A 21,869-nucleotide genomic window follows, 5' to 3' on the forward strand; every position below is an offset into this window, starting at 1 on the left:
GACCGTACAACACAAAACATAAGCAGTTGTCTGTATGCTCTGTAATTGCTCATTTGTGCTTTGTGATAAGTCTATGTTCATTATTTTTACGTGGTCCTTATATTTAGGAAAACACGATTTTGACTATCTGGATGATTTGAAAACTAGTTGTCAAGTAAATAAAAGCGAAATTTGCAACTTTGGCTGTATTTTCGCTGCATTACAAAACACAAAGCAATGCAACAATCGTCATATGGATGCAACAGTTGTGTGATGTGGTTACCGTCGCTAATGGGAAAGCCTAACATGCGCTCTAGTGGCGCTCTTCCATTGCGTTCATCAAGCCCGTACATAAGATGCGTATGTACCAAATCCTCTTTTTTTTATAATAGCAAGTAATGTGAGTGAATGCAAAAAGATACGACGATGTTAGAAGCGGTGAAAACGTTGTCGTTTGATCCTGTTACTGCAGATTACACGCAATTCAGCGCTACTATGATGCGGGTATATAAACACTGGCCTGTAGGACAGGGGTTGGTGTGGCATTCGATCAGAAACTTTTAGATCAGCACTTATACGAGGGGTGTTCAGTATTCAATGCAACACACTTTTTTCTGGAAGCAGTGTGATTTTATTCAGGATTCCTGTACACCGTATTACTTCGTAATCTTTTGGCAACAAATCCCCTGTTTGAACATGATCTCCGTTCAATGCGACGGCCGTGTACAACTTTTCTGGGCAGGGCCTGTATGCCCGCATGGTATCACAATATTGGTCGACGCCGGAGCCAGTGTCTCCCTGCAGCAGTAACCTCACAACCATTCACGTGATTCTTCCGTCCGCAGCTCGTGGTCTAGTGGCTGGCGTTGCTACCTCTGGATCACGGGGTCCCGGGTTCGATTTACGGCCGGGTTGGGAATTTTCTGTGCCTGGGGACTGGGTGTTTGTGTTGTCCTCATCATATCATCATCATTCGTGACAGTGGCTAGATTGGACTGTGTAAAAAATTGGACTGTGAAAATATCCGGACTTGGTACGCCACTTATGACAGCGCAGTTCAACGCCCCACAAACCAGACGTCGTCATAGTCATCACGTGCTTCTTCCCGGGGAGTGCATCCTTGATTGAGCCAAAGAGATGGAAGTCGGAAGGTGCGACATCCGGACTGTAGGGTGGATGAGGAAGAGTAAGTCCAATAAAGTTTTGTGAGCTTCTCGCAAGTGTGCAGACTCGTGAGAGGTACTGCGTTGCCATAGGAAAGAAGTTCGTTTCCATTTGTGTGGCGACAAACACACCACAGGTCTCACATCTGTGTGAGGGCGGCTAGCACGTGGGATATCGGATAAGTTAGCGTGACCTTGTTGCGTTGATGACAGACGCCTCGCCCAACGACTCTCCGTGCTTTTGTTCACTGCCAGGTCTCTATAGATATTCTGCAAGCGCCTATGAGTATCTGCGGTGCTCCTGTTTCCTGCCAAAAGAACTAAATGACGGCTCTCTGAGTGGGACGCACCGCTGTTACAGAAACCACGTTGAAGGCAACGTATAGCTTCGCTGCCTATCGGAACTTCATGAAACTATGGGCGCTGAAGCGAGAATCCTCTAAGACGTCCCACAACAAATTCCACATTTTTTATACGAAACTGGCCGAGACAAAGCGTTGCATTGTGCACTGAAAGCCCCTCGTATATGGAGACGAGGAAGCAAACGAAATGCAATTCCTCAGTAACGAGTCACCGTAGCCGAAGGGTCTCTTTACACTAACATAACAGAAGGTATCCTTGAACACCTTCCGAAATTTTGCCGTTCGAGTCGTGTTCACCCTATACATTCAGAAGCTTTTGGTGACATAGCGATTGCGATGGTAGGAAGCGAATAGGATTCCAGTCGTGGCCACTTAAACGCAGCACCATTGCGGGATAATGGACGAAGCACACTTTGCGAGATGCGTGTGTCGGCCCGGTATGCGCTGCACTCCATTAGGACGCGCGCTACAGGCCCGGTCGCGTAATGAAGTGGCCAGCCGGGCCCTCGCTAGAGGCAAGCGTTCTCGTTGCGTCAAGGGCACTCGTCACAGTGAATGCCGCCCCGCACTTCCGAGCGCCCACTAACGAACAAGTGTTGCAGGCAGGCTGATCACCAATTATTGACAACACTGTATTTTTAATTTCACGAGGCAATGAGAGCAGTTCATTACTGGTAATATTCAATCGAGTCCTTATTGCTGTAGTTTGTACTACAACTCCCATTAAGTAGTTGAGAGCTCTCATGTGATGTTAGCTCAGCTGATTAGTCTAACCATTAAAAAAGCACACTGATCGCTCTGCAGCTCCGTCCATGTTGTGTAACTGGTGCCCAGCAGTCATATAGCCCTCAAGCGCTCACGTAAGTCATGGCACTGACATGTTTTGTGCTAGTCGGTGTATAAAATTAACGCTGTAACATGGGTCGACGTAGAGACGTGACAGAACGGTGGAAAGTAGCCATTGTTTTTGGACGTACCCATGACTATATTCTGTATGAAGCTTCCACATTTGTTTATTAAAACGGACTGTCCAAAGCGTCGACAAAGAATGGTGTACCACTTAAAGCTACGGTACGAAACGAGAGAACAGTGCTCGAAAAAATGTCATAACTGACGGGGACTGGAGAAGAATGTCACGCCTTATCAGTGACACCCGGGAGCAGTTGCTGCTGCTATTGAATGCAGATACATCTTAAACAGTTCCCGAGCGAATACTGCAAAGTTAACTGCACAGGGCCCATTGTTCACAGCGACAGATAGAGCTACCTGATTTCAGTGGGCCTACAACACAAAACTTAACAACAGGTAACTGGAGACACATCAGTCGCTACTTTACCTCGTTTGAAATGATACATAGCATCGGGTGCCCGACGAACGCATGAAGCTTTTCATTCACAGTGCGTGGAAGGTATAGTTCATACCAGACATGGTTAATGTTTTCTTTCTCTCTTTTTTTGGCGGGTTGGGGGGGGGGGGGATGCGGTGCCAAGATTAGGGTTTAATGTCTCGTCGACATCGAGGTCATTAGAGACGGAGCGAAAGCATGGAATGTTTCAAGGGTGGTAGAGAAAATCGGCTGTGACCTTTCAAAGGAACCATCCGGGCATTTTCCTGGAGAGATTTAGGGAAATCACGGAAAACCTAAATCTGAATGGCCGGACGCGGATTTGAAACGTCGTCCTCCCGAATGCGCGTCCAGTGTACTAAACCACTGCATCAACTCTCTCCATTTTTGGAATGGGGGTAAGATGCTTCACTGTCATGATTTGGGCTCAACATTCAGCTTACCGTGGACGTGAATCAAATTATTCCAGCAATTTCGCTAACTAAGTGTTTCCATTCCTTCTACATCTCCATAATGAACGCTGTCGGCAGTCACGTCTTCACAGACCGTTGCCGTAACTTCCTGCTTTGACACATCTCCTGAAGGAGAGCTTCTGTAAAGTTTGGAAGGTAGGAGACGAGGTACAGGCAGAAGTAAAGCTGTGAGGACGGAGCGTGAGTCGTGCTTGGGTAGCTCAGTTGTCAGTCTGCCTTCGGCAGGGCAACAGAGCGGACGCGTACGTGTTGACTTCGTGCGACGCGCGAGCTCGCCTTGTTTACTTTCTGACGGCCGTTGCTTAAGTGCCGGCTTACTTTGTACGATCCATGGCGAACCGTTACCGTAAATCAACACTCCGATTTACTTTCTGCAACGATTATGCCCGACCCAAAGCGCTCGAGGTGGAGCGTTTTCTGCGAGAGGAAGTGAAGATCCCGGCGACCGATATTATCGGCATACATTTGTCCATCGTGAGCAGCACGGTCTATGTTAAAATCATTAACGACGCGGCGTGCGAACGCATACTACGTGAGACCAAACAGGGGCTCCGCTTCTGTCACGCTGATGGCAATGTGGGGGAGGTAACCGTCGACCACGCAGGCTTAGGTATGCGAACGATACGCATTTTCGAACTGCCATTCGAACTGCCAGCTGAGGAAGTCGTCGCGGCACTACGCCCATACGGCACAGTCCACGGCCACACTGCGGAGAAGTGGACACAGTTTCGGACGTATCCTGTCCTAAACGGGGTCCGACAGGTCACCATAGATCTCCGAAGCCACGTCCCGTCCTACCTACAGATCGGCGGATGCCGTGCCATAATTATATACGATGGCCAGCCTCGGACCTGTTCCGGGTGCGGCAGAGAAGGCCACCTTAGATCCGCATGCCTACAACGGCGTATTACGCAACTTCCAGCTGCCGAACAACCACCCATGTCGCAACCTACAGTGCTACCGGTGACCTATGCCGCTGCTCTGGCTTCTCCTACCACTTTGCAACGTCACCCGGTCACCACAAACGACGCCACCAACGAGCCCGACCAGACACCGACGGAGAGCGCCTCGGACGACCCGCCGCCTCGGCCGGCCATTGACGCCGCTCCGAAGATGCCGGCGCAACCAGACGCTGACCCTGATCTCGGAAACACGATGGAGATCGACTCGCTCATCGTTCCTACAGCAGCCTTTCTGCCAGAACGACGCGACTCCCTTCCGTCGTCGGACGCGGAGGGTCGCACAAGGAAACAACGTTCCCCGAAACGTCGCAAGCGAAGACGTCGCACCGTTTCCGGCCAAGAGGAGATGTTACAAGTCGAGGAGGACGTAACCGTCGACCAGCACGAGGCCTCAGAACCCGCTACTGCTGACGAAGACGTAATGAGCGCGGAGACATCTATCGGTGAGGCTGCGCCCCGTGCTGACGCTGAACTAAATCATGAACGTCCCACAGGTGACACTACACCACGCACAATTACAACATCTTCTGCAGACAAAATGGACGATACACCAGTTTCCGCTTCCACGGCGTGGCACGAGGAGGAGGTCACGGAGCAGGAGCCGTTACGGGACCCTGCGCCGTCACGGCCGCACCACTAATCATACTCTCCCCAGACTCCCCTGCGGGCCAGCGGGATAACGTTCCGCTGCGACGCCCACACCCTTGCGTGGACGGCTGAGTGGACCAGCCTCCAGCAATCCGACACCAGGCCTACCGGATAGCAACCATCAACACCAACAACATCCGTTCCAGGGTGAAAATCCGCCTTATGCAGGAGATGTTCTGGGCTTCGGATATTGATTTCGCCCTTCTGCAGGAAGTTCACTTGGCTAGTCTCCCGGATATCAATGGCTATACCGCCCACGCCTCCGCGAGTGATCCTATGGGCCGCGGGGTGGCCATCTACGTCCGCCACGGGATTTCTGTGACCGATGTCGCCTTCCTTCCATCAGCTCGGGGCATGGCACTCACTGCCATGGGGACACGCATCATTAATGTCTACGCTCCCTCAGGCACCGACCGACGGCATGAAAGAGCCCAGTTTTATTCCGAGGAAATCGCTCCCCTGTTTTTAGGGCGTTATGACCATTGCCTACTAGGAGGTGACTTTAACTGCGTTCTGCATCCTAAAGATCAGGTTCCCCACTATACTACATGCCAGGAGCTACGTATAGTGGTGCGAGACCTCCTGCTTCACGATACCTGGGAAGTACAACACGGCGACCTTTCTGGCCATACCTTTCTTACAAGTCATTCCGCAAGCCGACTAGATGGGATATATGTCTCACAAACTCTTAGATCTGCGATACGGGGCGCCGAACGCTGGCCGCTGGCCTTTTCCGACCATTGCGCTTACGTCTGTACGGTCCTCCTTCCGCCGCAATCAGTATGGCGCAGCCGTGCGCCATGGAAACTCAATACCTCACACTTGCATGACCTGGCGTGTCGCCAACAAGTCACTGAAACGTGGACAGCCTGCGAACGACGCCTTCCCCACTACCACTCGACATTGACATGGTGGTTGGACTGCGCCAAACCAGCGATCCGGAGGACACTGATGAGATACGGGAAGGACATGGCCGACTGGCATCGCACCACTGTTGACTTCTATTACGCGATTCTCCGAGATCTGGATGCTCAACGGCCAACCCCGGACAACCAGTTGGAACGGCAAAGAACTAAGGCGAAGATAATTGCGCTGGCACGCCGGAAACTGCAAGGGGTCGTGATCCGGACGCGGCGCCACGATCGCGCGGATTTAGAAATTCCATCCATGCATGATATAGTGTCCGACAAACGAAGGCGTCGTCGGCAGATCATCAGCACTCTGACCACGCCTCATGGAACGCAGGTGACCACTCAGAATGACATTGTCCGCACATTCGTCGAGCACTACCGTCGTACTTATAGTGATGACGACGCTGAAACTGCAGCAGACGACTCCATTTTGAATTACGTCACGCGCACCCTCCCCCACACGGAGGCGGATGCTTTGACAGTGGCGGTCACGCTAGACGAAGTCAACAACGCAATCGCCAAGGGGGCAGTCAACAGATCGCCCGGCATTGACGGCTTACCGATTGAGTTTTACCGTACCTTTCGGGACCTCATGGCCCCACGGTGGACGACTATGTATCAAGAACTGATAACATCTGACCAAGCAATCCCACCCGCCTTTGCTGAGGGCATCATTATACCAGTCCACAAACCAGCCCGTGGTTCGATGGTCACGAGTTACAGACCGCTCACCCTCCTCAATGCCGATTACAAGATTTTCGCGCGCTTACTGGCAATGCGGCTCCGAACTACACTCCCTCATATCCTCTCGCCAGAGCAAACGACGCCTGGCGGACAGATTAACATACAGACTGCCACAGGGGAATGCCGCGACTTAATTGCGATAGCGGCGGCCTGCAGGCTCCGGGCAGCGGTCGTCGCTATAGACTTCGACAGCGCCTTCGATAAAGTGCGTCATCGTTTCCTGTTTTCGGTGGCAGCCCGAATGGGCATCCCCCCTCCGTTTCTCGACGTCATCCGGCGTCTTTACGACAGTGCCAGTTCACGTGTCCAAGTCAATGGACGTATAGCAGGGCCGGTACCTATCTGCCGTTCGATACGGCAGGGGTGCCCCCTCTCTACCCTCCTGTATGCTATTGCCCTTGAGCCCCTTATTGGGGGCTTGACGACCAAGCTCTCTGGCCTCACCCTACGCCAACACACTTTTCGCTGTCGGGCATATGCTGATGACCTCCTCCTCCTCATTCGCTCCGGCTCTGAGATTCGGGATGTCCTCGAATTGATTACCCGTTATGGGGCTGCCGCTGGCAGTGCCATGAATGTCGCCAAATCTTCTGCAATGCACATTGGACGAGGCCTCCAGGAGGGTGAAGTTGCACCACTGCCGCTTGTGCGGACTTTCCGGTACCTGGGCATTACCTTTACCCCCACGGTCACACGCACGGCGGCAACGAATTTCCGTCGCCTGTTACACGTCATCCGCAACGACGTCCGCCAGAACCTCTTGCGCCGCCAGGACACACTTCAACGGGTTGCGTTTATTAATCTTTATGTGGCATCCAAATTGGTTCACATCGCGCAAGTTCTCCCTCTGCCAACTGCAATTGGGCGCAACCTTCAGGCGGCTTTTGGCTATTATCTCACGGCTGGTTCAATGTTCAAAGTCCGGTATGAGACACTTACCCTGCCCTCACGGTATGGTGGCGTCGGGGTCGTCAATGTCCGTATGCGAGCTGCAGCCTTGTACATGAGTACCATGAGAAAACAGTGGATGGGCCAGGGTACATCTCTAACACGCAGCTTGCTTGAGGTCCTCCTACCTGCTTCCACCTCACCACCGGTGTCTGTCGGCCATATCGTGCCTCATTTGTCCCATATTTCGACCTTTTTCGTCGACTACAGTTACATACATACCAGTCTCCCAGATACACGCCCACCTAGGACTAAGGATTTTTACAGCCTGTTGCTGCGCTGTGTTCCCCGGAATGTGATGGAGACCAAACACCCCTCCATCCAGTGGTCCATAGTGTGGACTACCGTCCACCAGCCCTTCCTCCCTACGAACGTCCGGGCACTGTGGTATCACATAGTAAACAGGAAATTTGCCACGAAGCAGCGCCTGCACAACATTGGCTTGTCAGAATCCCCTCTTTGTCTCCTTTGCCAGCAACTGGACACTGATGAACACCGTCTGACATGCGCCTCATCGCGAGATGTATGGCGCTTCGTGCAGCAAATCATTGCCTGCTATCTCCGGGTGCCACCAGACACAGTCGAGCCTCGAATGTTTCTATACCCGGAGGACCGCCATTTTCCCGCCGCCAAATGTCATGCTATTACGTGGGTCAAAGGGTGGGCGGTCGCTTATCTCTTTCATGAGGGACCTAAATCCCGCCTCGACTTCTGGACCTATTTACGAACAGCCCATGCAGCTCTCGAAAACACGCCACGTTACCGAACATTATTTGCTAACTATCTTCGAGCGGTCTTTGTTAGACCTCCACTGAGTTGGGGGGTGCCTGGCACAGAGGGCACCCACCCCTCCTCCCCCGGCGGTGTCTGAGTATCAACCGCCGCCGATCTATTCTACTTCTGACCTCCGCGGATGGGAGAGCGCGTCGCAGATTGCGCGGATTTTATTTCTTTTTGCTTTTCCTTTTTCCTTTCTTTTTCTTTACCCAGAATTTATATTTCATTTTCTCTTTCGCATATGTGTTCCCATAATTTAATGCTATTAGTGAATGTTACAAAAACACATGCAAATAAATAACTAACAAAGCCTTCCACTACTGTTGATTCCTGTTTCTCCCACTTCCCTAAGCACCACAGGCTCGGTGGTGGTGAGGGGGACACTGTGGCCAGGCCTCAGGTTTCGACCCCTGCCCACTTTGCCCCCCGAGCCCCCACCGGTCCATCACTTATAAAAGAAAAAAAGAAAAAAAGAAAAAAAAACAAAAAAAGATAAAAAAATAAACAAAGCAAAGAAAGGCAAAAAAAAACAAAAAAAACAAAAAAAAACAGAGCACTTGCCCGCGAAAGGCAAAGGTCCTGAGTTCGAGTCTCGGTCCGACACACAGTTTTAATCTGCCAGGAAGTTTCATACCAGCGCACACTCCGCTGTAGAGTGAAAATCTCATTCTGAATGGTCACCTTACTTAGACTTCCCTTCAATCTTAAACTGACAATTCGTTAAAGATTCGATAAAGTACCTCTGCATAAATTAACCGATCCACCTCTAAGAATCTAGGTAAATTTTTTATTGAAATAAAAAAAACATGGGCCTGCTTTCATTATTGTCCTCAAATTTAAGAGCAAAATATGGAGGGATCTCTTTGGGTACAGTTATACAATTCTGAAGACTCATATATTTCCAATTAATGTAGTAGATAAGACGAGTAACACTTGCCACAGGCGCTCTCAGATGTGGAATTGAAGCGCTGAACCTGAGGTATGAAGACATCGCTTCCAGCAGAAGTTTTAGTCCCCCCTTCGTCTGTCTCTCCATCCTCAGGACTTGTTTAATATTGCGTCATAATATAGGTTGGCGAGGCGCGCGGTCGAATGAGACAAGTCATATATTACCGCGGCGACATTTTCATATATCCTCCTCTAAATTGTTTCCCCCCAAGTTTCCGCAGAATTTCGGAATTTATGGCTGCAGAAGGCCTCAGCGGGGGCGATATGTTTTATTAGGAGTCCCGCCGCTTAGCATACGTCTCCGGGTGACGGATGCGGCCGCAGGGGCGCCTCGTCTCGTGCATCCGCACCGGAGCTGGAACTGGAGCGTCCCTTCCAGGGCGGAATAGGCGCTGCCAGGCCGCAGCATGCTTCGCCATTGTGAATGTCTTGCTCTTAAGGGCTACTTATATTACTGTTACAGGTACTGCATCGTAGAGAAGAGCCTGAACTTCCTGCCACACACTCCTTAGCTTACCTCTCCGTACGTGGTTTCATCATTTGGGTACCTCAAGGCTTCACTTCAGGCCAATTACTATTTTCAGCATTCATATACATCTACATGTACACTGAAATGCCAAAGAAACTGGCATAGGCATGCGTATTCAAATACAGAGACATGTAAACAAGTAGAATACGGCGCTGCGGTCGGCAGCTCCTATATAAGACAACGAGTGCAAATGGCTCTGAGCACTATGGGACTCAACATCTTAGGTCATCAGTCCCCTAGAACTTAGAACTACTTAAACCTAACTAACCTAAGGACATCACACACATCCATGCCCGAGGCAGGATTCGAACCTGCGACCGTAGCGGTCACGCGGTTCCAGACTGAAGCGCCTAGAACCGCACGGCCACACCGGCCGGCTAAGACAACAAGTGTCCGGCGCAGTTGTTAGATCCGTTACTGTTGATTCAATGGCAGGTTATAAAGATTTAAGTGAGTTTGAAAGTGGTGTTACAGTCGGCGCACGAGCAATGGGACTCAGCATCTCCGAGGTAGCGACGAAGTGGGGATTTTCCCATACAACCCTCTCGCGAATGTACCATGAATATCAAGAATCCGGTAAAGCATCGAATCTCCGACATCGTCGCGGCCGAGAAAAGATCCTGCAAAAACAGGACCAACGACAACTGAAGAGACTCGTTCAACATGACAGAAGCGCAAACATTCCGCAAATTGCCGCAGATTTCAATGCTGGGCCATCTACAAGTGTCACTGCGCGAACTATTCAACAAAACATCATCGATATGGGCTTTCCGAGCTGAAGCCCCACTCGTATACCCTTGATGACAGCACGACACAAAGCTTTACGCCTAGCCTGGGCCTGTCAACACTGGCATTGGACACTGAATGACTGGAAACTTTATGCCTGATCGAACAAGTCTCGTTTCAAACTGTATCGAGCGGATGGACGTGTACGGATATGGAGACAACCTCACGAATCCATGGACTCTGCATGTCAGCAGGGGAATGTGCAAGCTGGTGGAGGCTCTGTAATGATGTGGGGCGTGTGCAGTTAGAGTGATATCGTACCCGCCATACGTCTAGATACGACTCTGACAGGTGACACGTACGTAAGAATCCTGTCTGATCACCTGATCACCCGTGTGTTCCGACGGACCTGGGCAACTCCAGTCGGACAATGAGACACCCCACAAGTCCAGAATTGCTACAGAGTGGCTCCGGGAACACTCTTCTGAGTTCAAACACTTCCGCTGGCCACCAGACTCCCCAGACATGAATATCATTGAGCGTATCTGGGATGCCTTGCAAAGTGCTGTTCATAAGAGATCTCCCCCCCCCCCCTCGTACTCTTGCGGATTTGAGGACAACCCTTCACGATTCGTGGTGTCAGTTCGCTCCAGCACTATTTCACACATTAGTCGAGTTCATGGCACGTCTTGTTGCGGCACTTCTGCAAGTTCACCGGGTCCTACACAATATTAGGCAGGAGTACCAGTTTCTTTGGCTCTTCAGTGTATATCTGCACGATTACTCTGCAATCCACAATAAGGCGCCTGACATGGTTCATCGAACCACATTCAAGCTATTTCTCTACCGTTATACTATAGAACCGCTCGCTTGATGATCAGTTCTCCCCATGTAGATGCAAGCAAGCAAAATATTTTCACAATCTGAGAAGAAAGCTGGCGATTAAAATTTCATGAGAAGGTCCCGTTGCAATGAAAAACGCCTTTGTTTTAATGATTGGTTCACCTATCATATTCGTAGCGCCTTCTCCCCATTTCGCAATAGAACAAACAAGCTGCCCTTCTTTGAACTCTTTCGATATCCTCCGTTGATCCTATCTACTGCAGATCCCACATCGCACAATAATACTGCAGAAGCGAAAGTACAAGCGTAGTGCGGACACTTTCTTTAGTAGACCTGTTGTATTTTCTCAGTGTTCTGCCATAGCTCCTAATCTTTGGTTTGCATTACACAGAACATTATCTATGTATCGTTCCAACTTAACCTATTCGTAAGTGTAATACAGAAGTATTTAGTTGAATTTACTGCATTTGCATTTGTGTAACCGAAATTTAGCGGATTTCTTTTGGTGCTCATGTGGACGACTTCATGCTTTTGATTATATAGAGTCAGTTTCCACTTTTTCCACTGTACAGATGTCTTGTCTAAATCGTTTTGCAATTTATTTTGATCATCTGAAGAATTTACAAGGCGATAAACGACAGGGTAATCAGCAAACAGTCTGACAGTGCAGCTCACATTGTCTCCTAAATCGTTTATTTAGACAAGGAACAGCAAATGGCTTGTAACACTTCCTTGGGGAACACGAGGTATTACTTCTGTTTTACTCGATGGCTTTCCTTCACTTACTACGAACTGTGACCTTCCTGACTCGAAATCACGAATTCAGTCGCAGAACTGAGACGGCAGTCCTTTGGCACGTAATTTGACTAGAAGTCTCTCGTAAGGTACAGTGTCAAAAGCCTTCTGGTAATCTAAAAATATGGAATCACTTTGACATCCTCTTTCAATAGCACTCATAACTTCGTGAGAATAATATCAATAGCTAATCATTAAATATGTCGTGAAATTCTAAGAGTTTTGTATATATATTTCATCGAGTTAATGAAACGGAGAATACTGGAAATGTTCAGCTGCATCAGTTCAGTTACACACATGTAATTCGACATGTGAACATTTTTACCATGTCTTCAAAACACAAATGATCTTTCAAATTCGAAATGACGTAAGCCACTCCTTCTTTTTTTTAAATAAAAGTTACATTACATCATTTTATTGACTTTCCACAATTAAACATGGGATAAGTAGATTAAACTTCACTAAATCTCCTTTACCACCGATAAAATAATGTCGACATGAAAGAAATAAAATAAGAAGGACCACTCAAAGGGTTCCATTTCTGTGAGCCTTTACGATACTGTTGACAAAAGTTTTATTCTTTGCCGGGGAAAAAATTGTAGCCATGTAATTAGATGTTTACTTAACTGGATATTGAGATGCAGTGGCTTTCTTTTGAAGCTTTTATATCAGTACAATATGTTCAGCACAGAGCATTTCAGTCTTTCAGATGAATAACGGCTTCAGAGTTGCATTTCCCAGATGAAACATAACTGTAATAGTTTACAGATAGTCATAGAAATCTCTGTATACATACGTTGCGTTAAATCACGCACACATGAACCTTCTTTTTTCTTCTTCTTCTTTTTTTATTTTCGTTCAATCGATGCAACTCATATCATTTGAATTTAATCCCAAAAACGTTACTTTTTCATGTCTGTTCTATAAGAGGCGGAATGCACAAACGAACTGAACAGTAAGAGTTCTTATGAGTTTTTCAGAACTAATCATGCAATGGGGAATAAGAACTAATTGAATGAATCGCAAGGTAAATAAACGTATGAGTGAAAATTCCACTAACTCCAATTTTTCATCATTACTGCTTGGTTTAGGATCGCTGCACCCCGTCTTTAAATTTTATTTCAAAATTTGTTTAAAGCACATATGGCTGAAACAGAATCGCTAATTATGCACAAAGAACAGCGATACGATTATTTCCAAGAAACCGAAAGACAGAGGGGCTAGTGCTAGTTATTAGAACACGACCAAAGGAAGAACGTCGAATAAAATTTTGCATCAGAACAATCTCGGCCCGCATCTCGTGGTCGTGCGGTAGCGTTCTCGCTTCCCACGCCCGGGTTCCCGGGTTCAATTCCCGGCGGGGTCAGGGATTTTCTCTGCCTCGTGATGGCTGGGTGTTGTGTGCTGTCCTTAGGTTAGTTAGGTTTAAGTAGTTCTAAGTTCTAGGGGACTGATGACCATAGATGTTAAGTCCCATAGTGCTCAGAGCCATTTGAACCATTTTTGAACAATCTCGAACCTTTCAACTTTACGTAAGAAATTTCGGGATAAGCACTACTATAGACCCTTTCACAAGAATAGGAGCCGAGAAATTCACCTTCCCCACAACGAAGCTCGTGGTGGCTAGATAATCCCTGAAAAAGCGAAACTTTTAAAAATAATAACAGAATCAAGGTTCGCTAGAGCGAAGACATCAAGGAACCGCATGGGTATATATCAATGGCGCAAATTCATGTTGGTACACTTGTACCATGACGCATGTTCAAACTCACTACCTTTCATTCGCAGCCAAACATCCTCTATGAATAGTATTAAAATGCTTCGACTCTTCTACGTCAGTACGCTATCAGAACTCTGAACTGCACGACTAGAGCCATCAGAAATGGGTAAATGAGTTGACAACATTGGATTTGCTGAGGATACTTGCCAATTCATAACGCTTCCACAGCTCGTGCCCGTACATTCGTCGATTCGTCATAGTTGACTGAACTGCTAGCTCCGCGTGTGAACGACTCGCTCACCGAATCCTAAACATAAACATGGCACAGAGTGGCTTCCGGCCTGGCAAAAAACACTACTCTTCACTTTGCATCTACCTCTGCAATCCATTGCACAGTGCATGGTTTAGAGCATTTCTTGTCATAATTAGTGATTGTCAGGCCTACTGCATTCGCGTTTTGAACGAAACAAAAATGTCTCTATGCCTCTGCACGTGCCATAATATCTCGTATCTTACTGTCATGATCGCTTTGCCACTTATACTGTGGTGGCAGGGTAATGGTTGTATAGTCTTCCCGGAATAAATGTTTCCTGAATTCATCCAACACGATTTCGCGAGAACTATGTCGTCTTTCTCGCGAGAATCCCTACTTAGGTTTGTCGAAAATTTCTGTTACTGTCATAAGGGCTATATTGTCCTGTTAAGATACTAGCAGTGCACCTGCGAATTCGTTCGCTGTCAGTTGTTACGTTTACTTGCTGAGGATTCTAAACGCTGGAGGAGTACTACAGAATTGGTGTCACTAGCGTCTTGTATACGGGTTTATTTCCTTTCTTTTCTTTCGAGAACCCTTCGAACAAATTTGAGTCTTCATCACACAAAGCGGAAATTTCCTACAAGTCTTCCTAAAAGGTGTAACGTCTCCAGCGACCAATTTCATAGCATTGTTGACACTGTGTAATAAATCGTTTACGTGTTATGGAAACACTAGGGGTCCTTTTTCGCTTCCTTGGTGCATATGCAATGTTATTTTCATTTTTATTAAAGTTTAGCATTTCAGTATAACGTCCTGAAACTTCCTGGCAGATTGAAACTGTGTTCCTCGTCAGCTTCCTGACCCAGAACCCCGTCTTCCATGGACACTGCTCTTACAGAATGAACAATCCAGTCACCTCCCGAGTTCTGTGTTCTCAGCTTTATATCCGCCAGTACCCCTCTACTGCCATAATTTCCAAACTTCAATGAAGTATTCTGTAACTCCCTCGGAGCCTACCATTTCTGATAGAAAGGAGCTCGGTAAGGCCCGATGTTTTACTTTGCCAGGAGGTTTATAACAGTCCAGTACACGATTTTAGTACGGCAGCAAGATTCAAGAACGGCCTGCACACCACTGCTGAGTGAAAAATGGATTTTGGTAAAAAACTAGATTTCTTTTGTCTTATATTTATTGAACCAATCATTATCTGGAAAGACGCTGCCTAAGCTGTACTGTGATAAGTGGTTGACGATGCGATATGAACGCCATTCGGAAATCAAGGAAGGCAGAATCTGCTTTCATATGTCTCTGCTGTTAGCGAATTAACGAGAGTTACACGACATGGTTCGGAGATAGAGAGAAAGATAGATAGATAGAGAGATAGATAGGGACACACACACACACACACACACACACACACACACACACACACACACACACAGACAGAGATAGAGAGAGAGAGATAGTAGCCGTATGAATACGCTATCTATCAGCAGTACACAGACACCTTTATTGAACGCCTGATTGACCACTAGATGTTACCAGTGGCGGACCCGCCAGTTTAAAGTGAGGCGAGGAGTATTGTGTTATCAGTAGAGAAGCAGTGACAGCAGGTTGGGTCGGTTAGGAGAGCTCAGAGACCTCGAACGTGAACAAGCCAATGTACGTCACCTTATTAACGGATTCATGAGAGACGTTCGAAACCTTTAAATCTGCCGAAACCGACTGTTGTGATGAGATAGTGAAAATGGAATACAAAGTAACAATTACAGCTAAACCAAGATCAGTCAGACCACAAAGTGACGGAAATGGACCGTCGAACACTGCGGAGGATGGTTGTAACAAACCGGAGAATCGCATGAAATCAGCGTGACTTCCAAAATGCTACCAACAGTCCAGCGAGTACAGTGATTATGCGTAATGAATTTCTTAAAAAAATTATGTACAGTTGCCGAGGATCTCTTAATAAGCCAACATTAGTTAATACTAAACGACACCTGAGATGGCGCAGAGGGCGACGCCACTCAACAGTGGATGACTGGAAACGACTTACTGGGAGTGATAGATCACGCTGTGCCCTCTGGAAATCCCATGTGAGGGTCTGGGTTTGGCGTATGTCTGGAGAATGTTATGTTCCAACGTATTTAGTGCCAACAGTAAACTACGGAGGATATGGTGTTAACGATATCTTCCTATTTTTTAATCGTGTGCTTGCCATAGGCCTCTTCTGTCTGGTCTTCCTATGGATCTTGTACCTAGAGGCAAAAAATTTAAGGCTTGTTTCAGTAATATCGAGTCTTGCATTCTTTGAAAACTTTCTAGGCAGCTTGGTCGATTACATTCAACCATCTCATTCAAAGCAAACACCCCAAGCTGCACCCTTATGTCTTCTCGAGAAGGCTTCAGGTTAGGCGGCTTTCAAGAGGCCTGAGGCATGAGACAGAAAGGGGTCTTAGACATAATGAAGTGAACCGTCCTGCGGGAGACAAATCCGAAGAAGAATTAAGCAACTGCTGCCTTGCACTTTGGTGATTGGCTTATCAAAGGCTTGAGGAGATCAACCTCGATCAAAAATTACTGATAAGTCACGAGGTCAAAAGGTTGAAGCCCCATGGGGTGTTACGCAGTACCGGGCACTTCAGCTTACTCATTATCGTCAAATAAACCAGGAAGATAATATGACGATGTAGAGGCTTCTTTCTTAGATAGGGTGTGGTACCTTTATTGTGCTAAAGAAAAATGTGCAAGGATGTGACCATATTTTAGAGCACTGTGTACTGTGTGCAGTAGAGATATACGAAAGGCGTTCAGTAAGTAATGCAACATATTTTCTTTTTTTTCTGAAAGCAGAATGGTTTCATTCAGGATTCCAATATCCCGTATTATTCCCCACTCTTTTGGCTTCAAAATCCCATTTTTCAACATAGTGTCCGTTCTATGAGACGGTCTTACGCCACCTTATCGGTAAGGCTTGTCCACCCGCATGGTACCACTCTACTGGTCGACGTGGGAGTCAGCGTCTTGCTGCTTCAATGACATTCCCAACATCCACGTATTGCTTCCCGGGAAGTGCACCTTTCATTGGACCAAACAGAAGGAAGTCGGAAGGTGCGAGAGAGGATGAGGAAGAACAGTTCAACGAAGTTTTGTGCGCTCCTTTCGAGTGCGCCAACTTGTGTGAGGGCCTTGCGTTGTCATGGAGAAGGAGAAGTCCGTTTTCATTTTTATGGCGACTAAAACGCTGAAGTCTTTCTTCAATTTCCTACATTTTAGAAGCCACAGCTGTCTGAGGCCGCCCAGCATGTGGGAGATCTGACAGGTTTGCGCGACCTTTCTGAGATGATGGCAGACGCCTCGCCCAACGACTCACCGTACTTTTGTTCACTGCAGCCATTCTGCAAGGGCCTATGAATATCTGCAATGGCTTGGTTTTCCGCCCAAAGAAATTCAAAGAATGCTTTCTGCTTGGAACGCACCTCCGCTACGGATGCCATTTTGAAGGCTAAGTATAGAGCTGCCACACACTGGAACTCTATGAAAGTATAAGGACTGAAACGGGAATATTCCACCGTGTTCCACAACAAACTCCGCATTTTTGAGCTGAAACTGGGTGAGAAAAAAATAGTGTTGCATTAGTTCCTAAACGCCCACACTATATGTGAGGCAATGATTCAGACTGAATGACAATGCACCCTATCATAAGGCAACATGTGTGACGCCATGTTTCGTTGAGAATATTGTTCCTGAAATAGACTAGCCTAGCGAGCGCCCCGACTTGAACACAATAGAACAGTTTTGGAATGAGTTAGACTAGCGACTTCGGTCCAACCCCCAGCGTCCATCATCACTTTTTCTTGAGGAATAATGGGCCACCGTGCCTCCACGGACTTTCAGAGATCTTTCCGAACGTGTCAACAGCAGAGTACAAGCCCTCATAAGGGCGAATGTTGGACATGCCCGATACTGATGCCCGGGTGTTTTAGATAAGATAATATGCAAACGGAGATGGCGTAAGGAGTGAAACATACTTCTGCGGACGTGAACGAGACCGAGGATCCACATGTGGGGGAGTGAGAGTGGTGAACGACCCAGGGGCAGTCGTCAGGGTTCGACGCTGACAACGTGGCCGAAGTAGACGCCGACGCGGTCCGTCGGTCCCGGAAAGACGGCCGCCGGAAGTGCGAGGGCGCGTGCGATAAGGCGGGGGCGGGGTGGCGGCGGCGGGGGCGGCGGGGGCGGCGGGGGCGGCGGAGGCCTCCGCTAATGCACCGGCTTATTGGTGGGCGGTGCGCACGTCGCTCACGTTGACACCGCGCCGCGTCACGTCACGCCACGTGGAGTGGAGTGGATTGTGTTTGAACAGCGTCGTGACCCAGCGAATTCCGGACCCTGCGTCCAGCGTCAACCCCACCCCCCGCATCGATTTTTCGTCAATTCTATTAGGCGAGCGAGGGGACGGGCCGCCTGGACGACACGCATTGGACGCAAATGAGCTGCGCAATGCTTAATTCGATAAATGCCTCCGTAGTGACGGGCGCTGTACGGCGCTACTGATGAACTCCAAGCCACAAGACGCCCGTCTGGTAGACTCCTTAATGGCTGGTTTCGCCTGTCCCCTCACAGTAACGTAATCACACAGTATTAGTCTCCACGTAATTGCGGTGGAGGTTATAGCGACAAAGTGGGTTAGCAACTAACTGCACTCCACTGGGATGAGCGCTAAACGGGTGTCATGTCTCTTATAGCTTAGAGACGCTGCGAATTCATGAGTAAACACCGTACCCTACTGCTCTTTCCTACAGTGATAAGCGGCGCAGAGGTTAACAGTGTAGGCTGTTACTCGGGAAATGTAGTTTCAAACCACTGCCAGGCCATTCTGACACATGTATTCCGTAATATCTCTAAATCGTATAGAACTAATGTCTGAAGAAGATGGCGTTAGAGTTACGTACCAACACATGTGCAGTAGTGCAACTGTGCTAAGATTTGAGTGATAGGGAAAGCATGCAGGAATGGAGGTTAATAAACAATATACAGGCTGATTCAGCTGCCCCTGCCTATACATTTTACGCAACACGCAACACCCTCAAAAACCGTGCACAAGATTTTCATATACTCTTGCTCACTGCGTGCAAACTATTAGTCCAACAGACAAAATGAAGGGGTCCATTTTGAAAGAAATTTAATTTAATTAAATTTTAGGCTGGAATACTTGTTTGCAGTTTCTGCGTTATTCAATAAAAACGAATCTCAAGGTCAGCTTTGTACATTTTTCTGGACTAATTCGCAAAATTGCGGCCTGTAGCGAAAACGTATCCCAGTACAAAGTTTAACTACATTACATTTCGTACAAAAGGATCCTGTTCATTCTTTCTGTGGCACTAACTGTTTGCATACAGCGAGGGAGAGATATGAAAACATTTCTCACAGTGGTTGAAGCCGTTGTGGGATGCGTAAAACCCACATGTAGGAGCAACTGAGTCGTTCTGTATACAATAAACAAAAGAGAAAAATAAGAATTGAGGACGAACAACGAAGTGCTCGCTTTTAAGAGTACATGAGGCTAGCATGCAGACCCTCTCGCCTACTATCCTACCCATGAATGAACGAAGTAATGATAGAAACCAAAGGAAAGCCCTAGAGTGGGATTTAAAAAAGCGTGAAGGGATTTCACGTTAATGATCTCTAACGACATTGCTATCCTCAGTGAAAGAAGGATGAACTACAGGATATCTTGAATGCAGTCAACTAATGAGCAGAGAATTAGACTGAGAGTAAGCCAAACAAAAATGAAAGTAATGAGTATCAGAAATGAGAATAGCGATAAACTAATCATTAAAATTTGGGACTGCGAAGTAGACGAAATTAAGCAATTATGATTCCTTGGAAGCAAAACAACACATGAGAAATGAAGCAAAAATTTGTGTAGAAGCTGACCTTAACAAAATAAGAGATCATTCCTAGCCAAAATTTTTACGATTATCAGGCATAGGCTTTTAATTGAGGAAGAAGTTTCTTAGAATTTTCTGGTGCACTGCATTGTACGGAAGTGACTTATGAAGTGTAGGAAAATAGGACAAAAAGAGAATCGACGTGTTTGAGAAGTGGCGTTACAGAAGGATGTTGAAAATTAGATGGACTTAAAAGAAATGACGAGGTTCTTCGCAGAACTGATAAGAAGAGCGATATGTGAAAAACTTTGGCTATAAGAAGCGACAGGATAAGAGGACATGTGTTAAGACACCAGGGAATAACTGCCACGGTGCTAGAGGGAGCGGGTGAGGGCAAAAACTGTAGAGCAAAACAAAAACTGGAGTATACCCAGAAAATAATAGAGAGAATTGGGTGTAAGTCAAGCCTGAATTGAAGAGTTTGGAACAGGAGAGAATATCGTGGCTGGCCGTATCAAACCAGTCGGAATAATGAGGAAACAAACCACTAAAAGCGCCTGAAATCAGGAAGACGGAAAATTAGATGTTAATATTTCGTAGGCGAGGACATCATTGGAGAGGAGCACGCAGTTGAACATGGGTGGGGCAGAAAAACGATTACTCTTTTTGTTTCAAAGGTAATACCTCTGCTTCCAGCTGAAGGAATTTAGAAAGCGCTGAGCGGATGGGGTTTGCGGGAATTCTCGTTGCCAGATGTGAATACAGGGCTAACGAAACGAGTTTAAAAAATTAGAATTTACCTACAGTTTCACAATCTGCTTATATTTATTTTTCAAATTTCTTTCTAGATTCTATAATCAACTTATTTAAATCCAATTACTGAATAGGTTTATGCCTACAGCACTGAAAGCCCTCAGTCGAGAAAAAGTACATGGAGCAGACGACATTCCCTCATAACTATTGAGATCCTTTGGGAAACACATCACGATCAAACTACTCCACCTTCCATGCAACGTGTAGGAGATGCATATCCTAAGAGTCCAAATATCCTGAGAGTTCAAAAAGACCCAAAATACTGACACGACATATATGCAGAAGTTGGGAAAGAATGGTAGAAGCTGACTTATGGGCAGATCAGTTTAGGTTCGGAAGAAATATAGGAACACACGAGTATGTTAGGAGACTGACTGAAGAGAGAGCAAACGTACGTCTATAGCATTTGTAGACTTAGTGAAGAAAACTAAGGACAGTCTTTGAGGATGATGAAAGCTTAGGGAGAAGAAATAAATACTTTGAAGTTTGTCGACGACATGGTAATTTAAGAGCAGCTAAACGGAATAGGTAATGTCTTGAAAAGAGTCTATACGATGGAAATCGACAAAAGTGAAGCACGGTAATGAAATGCACTCGAATTAAACCAGAAGATGCTGAGGGAATTACAGCACTAAGTGAGAAATTATAAGTAGCAGACGAGTTTTGTGAATTGGACTACAATATAACTGACGATATTGAAAGTAGACACTACCAAGCCACACTAATGTGCAGAGCAAGTTCAGAAAGAGAATCATTGAGGTTCTGGAAGGTACCTACAGGGATGTGGGGCCATGCAGATTCCAGTGTCGTGGTCAGCTGCTCTAGGTTCCTCGGCTGAGGATCCATGGCGTGAACAGACCGACCGAGGTGGTTTCCACAGAATCTCGATTGGGTTTTAATTGGATGAGTCTGGTGGCTAGGGGAGCAGGATAAACGCATCATGGTGCTCTTCGAGCCACGCACGTTCTCGGCGTTGCATTGTCCTACTGGTAGATGCCATTGTGCTGAGGAATAACCAACTTCATGTACAGGTCGG

The sequence above is a fragment of the Schistocerca cancellata genome, chromosome 8 (assembly GCF_023864275.1).
Source record: "Schistocerca cancellata isolate TAMUIC-IGC-003103 chromosome 8, iqSchCanc2.1, whole genome shotgun sequence".
Classification (NCBI taxonomy): Eukaryota; Metazoa; Arthropoda; class Insecta; order Orthoptera; family Acrididae; genus Schistocerca; species Schistocerca cancellata.